The 14,420-nt window shown below is 38.7% G+C and overlaps 1 pseudogene; it reads left to right on the top strand.

Moving 5' to 3' along the window:
* Positions 1-12,796: 12,796 nt before the first annotated feature.
* On the top strand, positions 12,797-12,915 carry LOC112474734 (annotated as a pseudogene).
* The last annotated feature ends 1,505 nt before the right edge of the window (positions 12,916-14,420 follow it).

Here is a 14,420-nt window from a genome sequence, read left to right as displayed (position 1 = left end):
CTGGGATAGGAGAGGGCTCAACAAAGGGACAATGGATACTGCCAGCACTTCTGTCTGGGAAAGAGCCACCTCTCCAGCTGTCGCCCTGAAGCCTGACAGCTCAGCGCCTCCCCGTAAGTCCCTGATGCACCTGGAGCAGCTGCCCCAGCATCAGAGCTCAGAGTGAGCAAATCCATCAGAGGTAAGGCCTGGCATGGGCCCTGTAAGAAGATTGTTTGTGACTCCTACAGCCTTCTGTCTCACTCAGCCACAATCTCCTCTGGTTTTCACTGCCATAGGTTGTGAGGACCTCTCTTCCTGGCGCTGGAACCCCGGGCTGGGGAACCCGATGTGTGGTCGGGACCCCTCGCTCTTCGAGTAGGGGAGAGGGCTCCACAGTCAAGATAGCCCTCCCATGTGGGACCTGGAAGTTTCAGATCTCTGGCCCTCTTATTGGTTTGAAGTGACCTGTTATTTCTGTCCCTAGTTGTAGGGCTTCTGTTCAGCCAGACCTCAGGCAACTCTGCATGCTGGCTGCTCTGTAGTTTTGTTATAATTTTGGTGTGGTCGCAAGAGGAGGCATGCACAGCCATATCTTCTATGCCATCTTGACCTGCATTCATTATGGTCAACCAGTCTTTGATAAAGGTGTCAAGAATACACAGTGGGAAAAATTGTCTTTTCAATAAATAGTGTTGGGGAAACTGGTTATTCACATGAAAAGGAATGAAATTGGACTCCTATCTTACTCTATATACAAAAATTAACTTGAAATAAATTAAAGACTTCAGCATAAGATCTGAAATTGTCAAACTTCTGGAAGAAAACATGAGGGGAAATCTCCTTGGCAATGATTTTTTTTCTTGATGTGACAACAAAAGCACAGACAACAAAAACAATAACAGGTAAGTGGGATTGCATCAAACCGAAAAGCTTCCGCACAGCAAAGGAAATAATCAACAAAATGAAAAGACAACCAATTGAATGAGAGGAACCTATTTGTAAAGTATATATTTGATAAGGAATTAATATCCAAAATATATAAGAAACACCTCCTGAAACTTACTGAATTTCATTAACCAATGTCACCATAATAAAAAAACAAATTAAAAAAAGATAATAAAAAAGAAAGTGATTTACTGAAAACAAAAGCAAAGCCTCCTACAACTCAAAAGCAAAAAATCAAATACCTCAATTGAAAAATGGACAAAGGACTTGAATATACATTTATTCAGACGTACAAATGGCCAACAGATAAATGGAAATGTGCACAACATCACTAATCATCAAGGAAATGTAGATCGAAACCACATTGAGATCACCTCCCACTTGTTAGGATGGCTATTATAAAAAAGACGAGAGATAAGTATTGGCAAGGGTGTGGAGAAAAGGGACCCCTGGTACACTGTTGGTGGAAATGTAAATTGGCACAGCCGTTACGGAAAATGGTTTGGAAGTTCCTCAAAAAATTTAAAATAGCACTATCGTATGATCCAGCAATTCCACTTCTGGGTATTTTTCAAAAGAATTGAAATCAGAATCTCAAAAAGGCATCTGTGTGCCCATGTTCATTGTACCATTATTCACAATAGTCAGGATAAGGAAACAACCTAAATGTCTATTGACAGATGAGTGGATAAAGAAAGTGTCGTATATTCATACAATGGAATATTATTCAGCCTTAAAAACAGAAGGCAACTTTACCATTTGTGATAACATGGATGAAACTGGAGGACATTCTGTTAAGTGAAATAAGACACCGAAAGACAAATACTGTATGAAATCTAAAATAGTCAAACTTATAGAAGCAGAGAAGAATGATGGCTGGCTTTCAGGGACTGGCTTTCAGGGGCTGGATGGAGGGGAAAATGAGGAGGTGATGGTCAGAGGGTGCGAAGTTTCAGTTATGCAAGATAAACAAGTTCTAGATGTCTACTATAAAGCACAGTGCCTATAGTTAACAATACTGTATCGTGTCCTTAAATATTTGTTAATAGGGTAGATCTCGGGAAACTTATGCAGGTGATGCATATGTTTGTTACTCCGATTTTGGTGATGGTATTATGGGTATATGCATGAGTCCGAACTAATCAACTTGTATACATTGAATACTTGTAGTTTTTTGTATATCAATTATACCTCAATAATTAAAGTTTTGAAAAATAAATAAAATTTATGGGAAAAGAATTGTTTACTGAAATAAAGATACTAGGATAAATTTATGAAAAATATGGAGGAGAAAGTAGATCCTTAACTCATAACATCTTAACTTTATGTCACTAAATTTCTGACTATTATATACTATTTACCAATATATATTATAGGATGATTAAAAGAATAGACTTAAGAAATAAAATCACATTATAATTGATAACACTGTATTGTATAGTTGAAATTTACTTGGAGAGTAGAACTTAAATGTTGTCACCCTCCCCTCAAAAAGGTAAATATGTGAAGGGACGATGGTTAATGTGTTAATTAACTCAATGGGAGTAATCTTTTCACAAGGTATATGTACATTAAATCATCACATTGTACATTTTAAATATCTTAATGTTTTATTTGTCCATTGTACCTCAACAAAGCTGGGGAAAAAGAAATAAAATCATAGAATCACAGTTAAATATTAGTTAATGTGTAATTAATTTTGGAGTGGGGAAAGATCTTTGTAAGCTTAAAATAATAGGAATAATCATAAGGCCAAATATGTACTGATTTGACAACATACAAGTGAAATCTTATTTATGTTTAATATAAAGCATGGTCTTCTGGAAGAAAACAGAGAAGAATATATTTCCAATTGAGATAGGCAAACTTTTTTAGATGGTGTCCAGAAAGCACTAACACTTTTTAAAATGCTAAATTGGTCTTCAACAAAATTAAAAACTTCTGTTCATCAAAAGACATTTCTAAGAAAATCAATAGAAAAAGCACAGACTGTTTATATTCATAATATACAAAGAACAAGAAAAAAAAACAGCAACAAAACAGATAAAAAAAGGTAAGAGACTTGAAGTGTTTTACAAAGGAAGATATGTGAATGGCCAATAAGCACATGGAAAAATTATCATCATCATCATCAGGGAAATGAAACTTAAAAACAATAAGATACAACTGTATATCCATTAAAATGGCTGAAATTAAAAAAAATGACAGTAGCAAATTCTGGTGATTGTGTGGAGCAACTGGCATACCAAACATTGCTAATGGAAATGCAGTATGTTATAGTCATTTTGGAAATTGGTCTGGCAGTTTCTTATAAAGGTAAATATACACCTACCCTATGACTCAGCAATTCTACTTCTATGCATTTATTCAGGAGAAATGAAAACATATGTCTACAAGACTTGGATAAGAATGATCATAGCATTTTATTAATAAGTACTCTAAGCCAGAGCTACCCAATTGTCCATCAACATGGATAAACACGTTATGGTGCGTTTATATAATGGATCACTACAGAGCATTAAAGAAGAAAAAACTACTGATATAACAATATGGATGAGTCTCAAAAATAGCATGTGAAGAAAAAGAAGCAAGATGTAAGAGAATGAATATATACTGTATGATTTCATTTGCATAAAATTTTAAGGAAGGCTGTACTAAGTTTTGGTGAAAGAAATCAGAACAATTGTTTCCTGAAAGTAGGGATTAGTGCCATTATCAAGAGCTTGAAAGATGTAGGGGTGGTAATTCCCCTCACATGACGGTACCTCATCTACTGGCTTGTGCAGTAGAAGATGGATGGATTTCGGAGAGAGACAGTGAATTATCATGGATTTCATTAGATTATGACTACACTGTAACTGCTGTTTCAGATGTGGTCTCTTTTCGGGGGGAGCAAATTAACACAGCTCCTGCCACTTGGTATACAGATATTCTTCTGGTAAGTGATACATATACACAAACACATGCGCACACATACATACATACCAATAAGCAGATACCACCAGAACTAGTTAGCATTCACTGGGCAGGATCAGAATTCTATTATAATTTAGACTGTCGGGACTTTGACAATCTCACCATTTCAGAAGGACATCATACTTATTCACTGCATTGATGACATAATCATTATATATATATGCCTTGGTAAGAAGCATGCATGATAGGGGAATAAACAACTCAGAAGATGGATAATAAACTCCTAAACCTTCAGTATAGTGTAGTCTGCGACAAGTTGAGATATAACCTCTACAGTGAAAGGCAAGTAAAAAGTAGGTTGGTGTACATTACATGCCTTACCAAGAAATAGAAACAATTTGGTGTATCCTTTTAGATTTTGAAAGCAACCTATACCACATTTGCGTGTGCTGCTTAGACTATTAAGAGACATTTCCAAACGAGGCTTTCAGTTTTCAGTGAGGCCCAGAGAAAGAGAAGGTTCTGCAGCAGTATTAGTCTGTGGGGCAAGCAACTACATTACTTGGGTCTTACGAGTCCACTTGAGACAATAATACTTAAAGTGAATACAGCATATTCTGTAGATATAGAGGCTCTTGCAAGCCTCCTGAAGGACTCACAGCTCGGGCCATTCAGGTTTTGGAACAAAGCCATAGTATCCTTGAAAAATTACTGTTCTAGATTGCTATCAGTCCCTGGTAGAGACTTAATACCTAATCATGGGTCTCAAAGAGAACGTGTTGCCGGGGCTGCACATAATGAACTGAGAGTCATTTTATACAAGCCATGAAGTTAGGTGTATTCAACAATTAAGGTGATCTACAGTCCCAGTTTGCCTGGGACTGAGGAGGCTCCCAGGGTATGGGACTTTCAGTGCTAGAATTGAGAATACCCTAGGACAACTGGGACAAGCATTCCACCATTAATTAAAAGTGACTTCTATATTATTAGGCTCGAGCAGGACCTGAAGGCAGTTCATTTTATGATTGAGACTTCCATTGAATCTACTGTTGCATTGCCAAACCCACAGCTTCATGGGGAATTCTCTGTGAGCATTTGACAAAGGAAAAAAAGTTTCAATCTAGATTATATATAGTTCCACATTTTTTACTGGCTCCAGCAGAAGTGTTCTTTAGGAGTATAAGAGCTCAATTTTGCAGATGTCAGTCTGTCTTTTTTCCAGACTTATCGAAGGGACAAATTTTCTTGCTGGAATAGACAGTCTGTATTTGGATTAACTTTTCCTTCCCACATGCTTCTGCCAGATCCATTGTTTATGGGCTTTTAGAATGCTTTATTCACCATGATAGCATTCATACTTCACTGTTTTTATCCAGGAAAAAATTATTTACAGTAAAAGAAATGAGGATATGGGCTCTAGCTCATGGAATTCACTATTCTTATTGTGTAGTTATATATCTCATTACCTAGAAGCAACTGGGTCTGTAGGCCAATAGAATGGCCAGTAACAACATTGACTGAGAAACAACCCTTTTGGAGGTCAGATGTTGTCCTGCGTGGACTTAATTCATAAAGAAACAATGTGTTCAACAGGGAACATGCAATGGTTCCATGCAACTGGAAGTTGAGAGTGTCACCTCACCATTTTGGGCTCCTCATGCCATTGATCTAACATACAAAGTTGTGAGTACAATGGCTGAGATGACTGATTGTAATTTTCAAGGGAAATTGGGTTGCTAATATACAGTGGGGCCAAGAACTATGCCTGGAAATCAAGGGATTCTCTAGGTTCACTATAGTGACCCCCCAAAAAGTAGGGCTGCTGAAGATCCAGACCCTTTAAGAATGAAGATTTGTTCATTCCACAAGGTTATGAACTTTGATAAACAAAAGTGATAGTTGAGGAAAGAGGAACTCAGAAAGTTAGTGAAATGAGGAAATTATAAAAGTCAATCATGGCATTGTGATCATTTAGAAAAATGAAGACTGTAACAGTTATGATATTTTTTTCTTGCTTGTATATAAACTTTAATATATATTAACTGTTTTTCCTCACTTCTCTCTCTCTCTTTAAACATAGGAATTGTTGGGATTAACTTTATAATTTAATCTTCAGGTTATGAAATATTCAGTTGAAATTTTGACTGAATTAAAAGAGACATTAACCTAAACTCATCCAGAGATGGATATGGTGGCTGTTGGGACTCTGTCTCCCCTTTTGGGGTGAGAATGCCTTCCTTCGTATAAAATATACCTTGTTTGGAGGCAGCATGAAATTCTTATTGTTGCTATATGAAAATTTAAACATAGTGAGAGGGGTATGATTGGATATTGAGCAGGGAAAGAAATTATTGTGCTGTTTATTTATCCATTGTCTCCTAGATCTGAACCCACTAGTCTATATCTCTTTTGTGAAACTGGGGATGGGACTCCGAACACCACTTTTCCTAGATTTTCTTGCTAGGTGGCTTGTAGTTAGGTTGTACCAATGTGAGGCACTGGTGGAAAATTGGAAAGACAAGGGATGAAGGGACTTTTTGCTAATTTCAGCTCCCTTTAGTGTCCTTCTAGCATCAAGATACAACTTCTTTCTTTCTTTTTCTTAATTAAAAAAATTTTTTAATTAAATTTTTTGGGTGACATTGGTTAATAAAATTAGATAGGTTTCGAGTGTACAATTCAATAATACATAATCTGTATATTATATTGTGTGTTCTCTACCCAAAGTCAAATCTTCCATAATCATATATTTGACCCCTTTTTCCCTTATGTACCCTCCCCCTCCTCCTTCCCTTCTGGTAATCATTAACCTGTTCTCTGTGTCTATGAGTTTTTATTTGCACCATCAGCACCAGCTGTACCTGCCCCCTCAGTCAGAGCACCAGCTATGTAAGGCCCCTTCCTCCAAATCCCAAGTTCTGGTGACCCCACCTCTTCCTTTTGGTTTCTTCAGTCCCAAGAGTGAACTGTTGCTGCTGTTAGTAATAGCTGGCTTCCCTCAGAGACCCCTTTTGGTTCTTTTAGTCTTAGAATATTAGTACAAGTGATTTGTATTAAATGCCCATGTTTGAATTTCCTAGGTGGTTAACGTTTTCCTGATGGGGCCCTGACTGATACAGTGGATCCTCTGAGGAGGGGTGTTTCTTTGCACCCCTAGTGGTAAAGGTTAATGGAATACCATAGGAAGCCAATACAAGATAACCATAATGGCTCAGACCTTTCAGAAATAAAGATTAGGGTTACCTTACCAAATAAAATGTCATAACTAGGTGAGGTGCTGGCTGAAGGCAAAGTGACCATGGGATTGGTAATGGAAGAAAGTCATTATAAATTCCAGCTACAACCTGTGATCATATAGTAGTTATACATATTTTTTTGCTTGTTATATTTATATATGTACTATTAACCAATTCCCTTTATTTTATCCTCCTTTTCATTATTCTTTTATAAAGGAGTGCTAGTCGTGCTTAACTTTATAATTTGGTTTATTAGGTTGTAAGATGTCAAGATGGAATTGTGATTGAGCTAAAAGAGAAAAGAACAGGGCCAATAGATGGATACTGTGATCAATGGGGCTTTGGGCTCTCACACCTTTGGAGCAAAGGGTAAGTGTATTTTCATTTATTATGAGGGATAATTATATTATATGAGGCCAATATAATTATATTATATTTTGCTATTTTGTTGATTGGAATTTTAAATATATAGAAACTTGTATGTCAATATTGTGCAAGTGAAGGAGCAGAATGTACTATATTTTGTCTCTTGGCATTTAGCATCTATTCTACTTCTATGCCCTCAACTTCTGCCTGTATAGCAGATGTTAGAAAGATAAAGACTTCATTTCCAAGACTTGCTTGTTGCTAGGACCCTGAACGTAATTTAGGATCTCCTAATGAGATACATTCATGTTAGGTTTGGAAGGTGGAAGGAAGGCAAAAACCATTTTTACTGGGATAGTGGTAATTTTTATTGGGATAGTGGCCAGGATTTTTGCAGTGGCCAGACTGGATCATATGATAGTTCTATTTTTAATTTTTTGAGAAATCTCCATATTGTTTTCCATACTGGCTGCATTAGTTTACAATTTCACCAACAGTGTGTGAAGGTTCCTTTTTCTCCCATCCTGAATATTTTGTCTTTCTATTACATTTCCATACTTTTCTATCTTCCTCTTCTTCCTCCCACAACATTAATAATAATAATAACAGCCATTCATTGAATGCCTATGTATTGGTGCAAGGCAAGGATGCTTTATATAAATTGTTTCTTTTAATCCGTATAGAAGTTCTGTAAAGAAAGTATTATTTTTCATATTTTATGGTTGAGGGACTATAGTCTCATATGTATGACTTCCTTTGAGCAGAGCCTTTGCTGATTTTGATCTTATTTCTAAGCAGAGAGGTAAAGCACAGATACCTCTAAAAGGGGATGTTTGTATATTGAAAAGAAAAATGTTTTTATGCCAGTTTTTATGCCTGTTTATGCATAAAAATCCAATGATTATGGAAGCCATCATCAGAAGTGCTGCCAAAGCCATGAGGCCTCGGAAGAGTGGTGGACAGAAGGAATCAGTAACTGAAATACAGATGCCCCCCAGTCCGTTTCAGTGAAGAGAGTTGTTCCACATTCACTTCTTGCTCAGTGAATCCCCAATCATAGTGTCTCTAACAGTAATACATGTGGATCCTCCATCTCCATATCCCTTTCAAATTATGGTTGATTATTAAGTTCAAGTCTCCATTCAAATATGATCTTACTCAACTTACTTGCTCAGAAAGTAAATTTAAGCAAATAAATTCATTTCTTCAATTGAAAAATAGCAGTGTTATAGAATGTAACAGAATTGAGAATATTGATTTTAGAAAGTAGGTCAGGGAGTCCACCCATGGATGTTAGATGGGGCTGAGGCTGGAGGCCTAGGATAACATGAAAGAATCAAGGAGCCAGAGGTCTCTCTGAGGCTGAAAAGTCTATGTCAAAGGAGGTAAAGTATAAAAGTTGGAAGAATTGAAAGTTGTGGTCAAAAAGTGGGATATTGGGGTTTAAGGTTTCAGAACTGAAACATTTTCACTTTTGGATCAAACGCCAGGTCTGACAATGGCAGTGGGCTATGGAAGAGAAGTGGGTCTCTGCACTTTCCCTATTCCTGGAACATTTGTTGCCTTTCCCTTTACCATTCTTACTGGAAAACTTCTATTCCCTCTTCAGTTATCAGGTGCAATATTATCTCACAGAAGCCTTTGTTGAGAAAAGTGTCTAAAACATAAAAATAAGGCCAAAAAAGTGCCGCGTCTTTTTAACGTCATACTAAAACATGTAATAAATTTATCTAAGGGTCATCTGACTTAGGGAAATAAAACTTTATTACAGTTCTATTGCCCTGTAGGACGTTAACTTAGCAGTCTTATTTTAGGATTCCATTTTTTCACTGATTTTGAACCAGGTTTGTTATCCTACTCTTTCTTTCACTTATGAGTTAATTAAAATTATGGCACTTGATTTCTATGTATCTTTATAAAAATTATGTTTTTAACATTTTGAAAATTGCACTTTGATTTCTTCTCTTCCCCTTTCCATAATCTATCTCTCCTTCATGTTTTCATAGCATCTTGTGCTTATTCCATGCATCGTATTATAACTATGAGTTTAATTCATTCAAAGAATATGTATTGAATTCCTCTTAGGTGTCACATACAATGACATGTTTTAGTGGTACTGTGGTGAACAAGGCAGACATGGTCTAGCCTTCAAAGGTTTTTTCTTTTTCACGGCCTTCTCCACCTACTAGAGTGTAAGTCCCATTAGTATAGAGAGTATGGCTTAGCCATTATGGCATTCTCAGTGTTAAGCATTGTGCTGGCCCACAAAGTCACCCAATAAATACTTGTTGGATAAATACATGGATAAATGTATAATAGTGGAAATATGCCATTCATAGAACTGAGGTGCTAGTGTGTTAGATGGACTGTTTCCTTGGGCTTGAAGTAATCTAAGATGGTAGTGGGTATTAGAGTGAAGAGGCAGGCTATAACTCAGTCTTAAGTAAATGAAAAGAAGTGACTGGTTTGTGACACAACCTTAAAAAAACAAAGTATTTACATGGTTGGAAAAGCAGAAAGGGCTGGAATTGGCTCTGGGAATTAAATGTAACGCCAGGAAAGTTGGATCCTAAGGGAAAATTTAGATTTTAATTAAGGCAAGAAGGTAGATGAAATTTGAGAGAAGAGATGATAGATGTCATGGTAGTCGTTTTCTATGGAATAAATTTCTAGGGGGACCAGAGGAAAAGTTTGGAGTGGGGGAATTGAGAAGAGTGGGAGGTTGATTCAAATTAGAGGATGAATGGGGGTGAGTAGCCTATATCACAACTTAAAACTTGATCAAATAAAAATACTCTCTTTCGAACTTTGTTGCATACATTTCATAGCACTACCTTTTATCTCTCTCTGTCTGATCACATGGTCACTCTCCCCATTCATTGATGGCACAAGGCCCTGTCTTCTATTCCACTCTCTAGGCCAAGCTCTGTTATTATCCTTAGTAACTTTAGTGTCTACGTGGACAAGCCACCCAAAGCTCTTATTTTTCTTTTTATCAAACTCTTTTTATCCACAAATGTTTATTGAATGCTTTCTTTGTTCCCTGTACTATATTATGCAGTGGGTTTAGAATGGTGAAAAAAAATCATACCTCCCATATTCATGAAACTTACTGTATACTTAGTGACATTGACATTAAATATAAATGCACAATATAACATATAGCTGCATTTATTTTTGTACTAATGTTATAAAAACAGCAAGGTACTATGAATGGGATTACTGTCCTTATTAAAAAAACCATCCTCTCACACCCCCACCCCAGAGCACCTTGGTCCTTTCCACCATGTGAAGACAGAGGGAGACGTTTGTAATCTGCAGTCTAAAAGAGGCCTTTCATGTGAATCTGACTATCCTGGCACCATGATCTTGGTCTTTTAGCCTCCAGAAATTGTGAGAAATAAATTTCTATTGTTTTTAAGCCATCTAGTCTGTGGTATTTTGTTATATCAGCTTGGATGGACTAAGACAAGGAGGTCCAATTCCATACCATGCAGAGGTTAAGTAGGTGAAGATTGGAAAATTTGGTCAGGAAAGGACAAGAGAAGGTAGAAAAAGAAGAGAGAAGTTGGGTCCCGGCAGGAATACTGGTGTGGGTATGATGAAAGAGAGCATAATCGAGCATATCTGATGAGGGAGACAGATCTCCCAAGGTAGCAGGTTAGAGTAGCCACTGCCATGGAGTGCAAGCATAAAAGCTCATTTTGGGGAGGACACAGTGAGGTGAGAGAGAAAATCGACCTCCTATGGACAATTGTTCTTCCTTTTCCTGATTCAGTACTGGGTTCCAGACAGAACATATCAGATTCTTCTGAGAAGTTTCCCTGAGTAATAGTGATGTTGTTACATGGAACAAGCCACCTTTGTCCCGGGTATAGGTCTCAGACTCAGCTGGAATTTCTCCTTTCTCAGAGTTGATCCACTGGACCTTTGGCTGGGGGAACCAGCCCCCTGACTTGCACAGTAATTGGACTTTTTTGTACTTAGTGGCCTCTACATGGAAGTGAGGATTTGAGCCAAGAACTAGGAAGAGGAAGAGAGAAAAGTCAGGTCTTATGCCCATTTTCCTGCACACATATCCCTCCTCTGCTTCTGAAGAGTTATTTCTGCTGACTAGACCCCAACGTACAGAATAACTGAGGCTCTGAAGAAGTCTTGGCAACAAAGGATAGGGATCTAGACTCCTGGGCTAGAGAGGAGTCCAACACAGTTCAACATGATGTCTTCTGCCTATTTCTTGACTCCTGGTATGATTCTCTTTATTATCTTTTATTTAGCCCCAAGCTGTGATATATGAATAATGAAGTGAGTAGGAGAAGTAACGGCCATCTCCTTTCCTCCTATGATTTCTTTATATTTCCTAGGAAAATTAGATCAGAGGAAGAATCCTATCCCAGAATAAATTCACTCTTATAAAGTGTCAAGGGGAAAAATGTGGGCCATTACTACCACTTTCAGCTCAATTGTACTATCAATGTACAAGGAGCCTTGTTGGAACCCACACAATATTGCTCATTGTCAGAGGGTCGTACATTGAGGATTTTCAGAGCCACAAGCCCATTATACGTGACATTTCTCACAAGCTCTGTCCTCCCGAAATACTCCATGGCTTCCTCAGGCTGGTCTCTTCCATCTTTGTATTGGTGTACCAGCTCGGATGGCAGGGATCAGGACCAGCTTATTTGCATATTTTTAACACTTTGAGCAGGCAAGAGGAAACAGGGCAACTCAGCTTCAACACCCAGCATGGCCACCAAGGATTCATGGGGTCCCTCAACTCGGAATGCTCCTGAAAAGAAACAGAGATGGAGTCAGTGAGGACTGGGGGTAGGATTTGGGCAGAAGAGGATTCGATTCCACACATGATTGTCTATTTCTATCCTAACAAAGTCCTGGGGGACAAGGTCTGAAAGGGTATAGTTGCTGGATCTTGGGGGTCTCTTTTCTGACCTGAACATATACATAGAGCTAAAAGAAAGCTGGAGATGTTTGAAGTAGGAGATTTAGGCCTGGCTAAGGTGAGGCAAGCAAAGGACTTAGGGCACAAATTTTGAGGAGGCACTCATTTTTGGGGTATAAGTAAGTGCAAAGTCAGCAAGATCGTGAGAAGAAGTGTCCCTTTAAATTTGGGGCCTTAGGCTCTTCATTTAATTCACCCTGTGGGGAGGAACCTGAGGAATCTGGCTGCAGGAGGTGAGGAATAGACATACTAGCTCTTTCAGGTCAGATTCTGTCCTTGTCTTGGAGGGAGGAGGGGAACTCTGATGGCTCTGTAGTGGATAGTTGGATAACTGTGTTGAGAAAGTATCTGAAGCAACTCAGTGGTAAAGATGTTTAAGAATCATTAATAGGTCTATGGCCATGCCACCCTGAACAAGCCCGATCCCGTCTGATTTTGGAAGCTAAGCAGAGTCGGGCCTGGTTAGTACTTGGATGGGAGACCACCTAGGAAGACCAGGTTCTGTAGGCGTAAAAAATAAAAAATAAGGGACTGTAAGCTGACAAGGTCTTTGTAATCTTTGAGGTCAACCAAGGGTTGCCTTGCTTAAAAAAAATAAATAAATAAAATAAGAATTATTAATAATGTCAGCGATGAGCATGGGATGAAAAAATGGGGGCATACAAACTAATTTTTGCTAATCTTATTCTACATTATCTTGAGACTCTAGGAACTAATGCTTCTTTATTACCATGTGGAGCGCCTTTACTTTCTCTCCATCTTTGCCCCACTGCATGCACATTTGTACTCAGGTGTGTACACACACACACATGCACGTACGAACCCTTGCACGCACACATCAGCAGGCCTGGATCAGGAGAGACAAGTAAGAATGCCTAATATACTAATATACTGCCTGGCACTTAGCAGAATAAAGTTAACCTCTTTACTTTTCCCAGGATCTCATAACATTTGTATTTTTGTCAGACTTTTCCTTCCAGTTTCCTTTCCTTTTTCTTTTTCCTCCCTCTTACATATCAGAGAATCAGAGGCCCACATAAGGATTCCTACCTGCAACCAATCTGAGCATCTGGAGGCAGAGGTAGAGAGATGAGGCCACCATGAAAAATTGTAGAGATTCGCTGCCTCCTCAGGTGACCAAGGCAGGGTGACCCCAAGGCTTTGTGCTGACACATTGGAAAGGGAGGGAGACACTGTAATGAGGAGGGAGACAAAAAAAGAACTCTGGGACTTAAGTCAAGGGGCAGAGAAAGGAACACAGGGCTCGCACTCCTGGGCAGGGAAAGTGCACATCTTATCTGTGGGACTAAGGAGAGGGCCAGCGTAAGAGTCTTACTCCTTTTTATACAAGTTTTGGGACCATTGATTTTCAGGACTACTCATGGCTCTCACACTTCCACCGTCTCTCTCTTATACACATCTGTCTGCTCCCATTCAACCTCCTTCACTGGCTCCTCTTACTCAACTCACAGCTTAACTGTTTCTCCCCCAGGGCCCTGTCCTCGTTCTTTTGCTCTCCTCACTTTATATGTTTTCCTTTTGTGACTTCTTATAATCTCATGGCTCTGACTACCTTCTACATGCTGATGACTCGCTCTCAAATGTACATCTTCTGTACATAATGTCTAAGGATCTAGTAGCAGGACCCTGCTTCTACAGGGACCAGGAGCTTAGGGACCCCTATGCCTTGGACCAATAGGAAAAGCAGGTGGCTTCTATCATTTTCTGCCTCACTCCCTTCCCCAGCCTGGCCAAGACAGGCTTCTGATGTCCCCTTCTAGAACATGTAATTAGTAGTAGTAGTGAGGAAGTATCTGTAATGCACCTCAACAATTACTACAACTTGGAATTTGGTGGCCATGGCTGTGAAGTTTGCTGCCCAGGGCCCAGGGCCCAGGGCTCAGAGATCTTGCTGCTCAGAGAGTGTCTAGGAAGAGTTGTCCCAAAGAATGGAGGAGGAGACATTCCAAAGGCTGTGTTCTCTTCAGGAAGAGGTGAAATATGCTTCAAATGTA

Source organism: Pteropus alecto, unplaced genomic scaffold (genome assembly GCF_000325575.1).
Source record: "Pteropus alecto unplaced genomic scaffold, ASM32557v1 scaffold7, whole genome shotgun sequence".
NCBI classification, from domain to species: Eukaryota; Metazoa; Chordata; class Mammalia; order Chiroptera; family Pteropodidae; genus Pteropus; species Pteropus alecto.
This window is presented reverse-complemented; position numbering and strand designations above follow the sequence as displayed.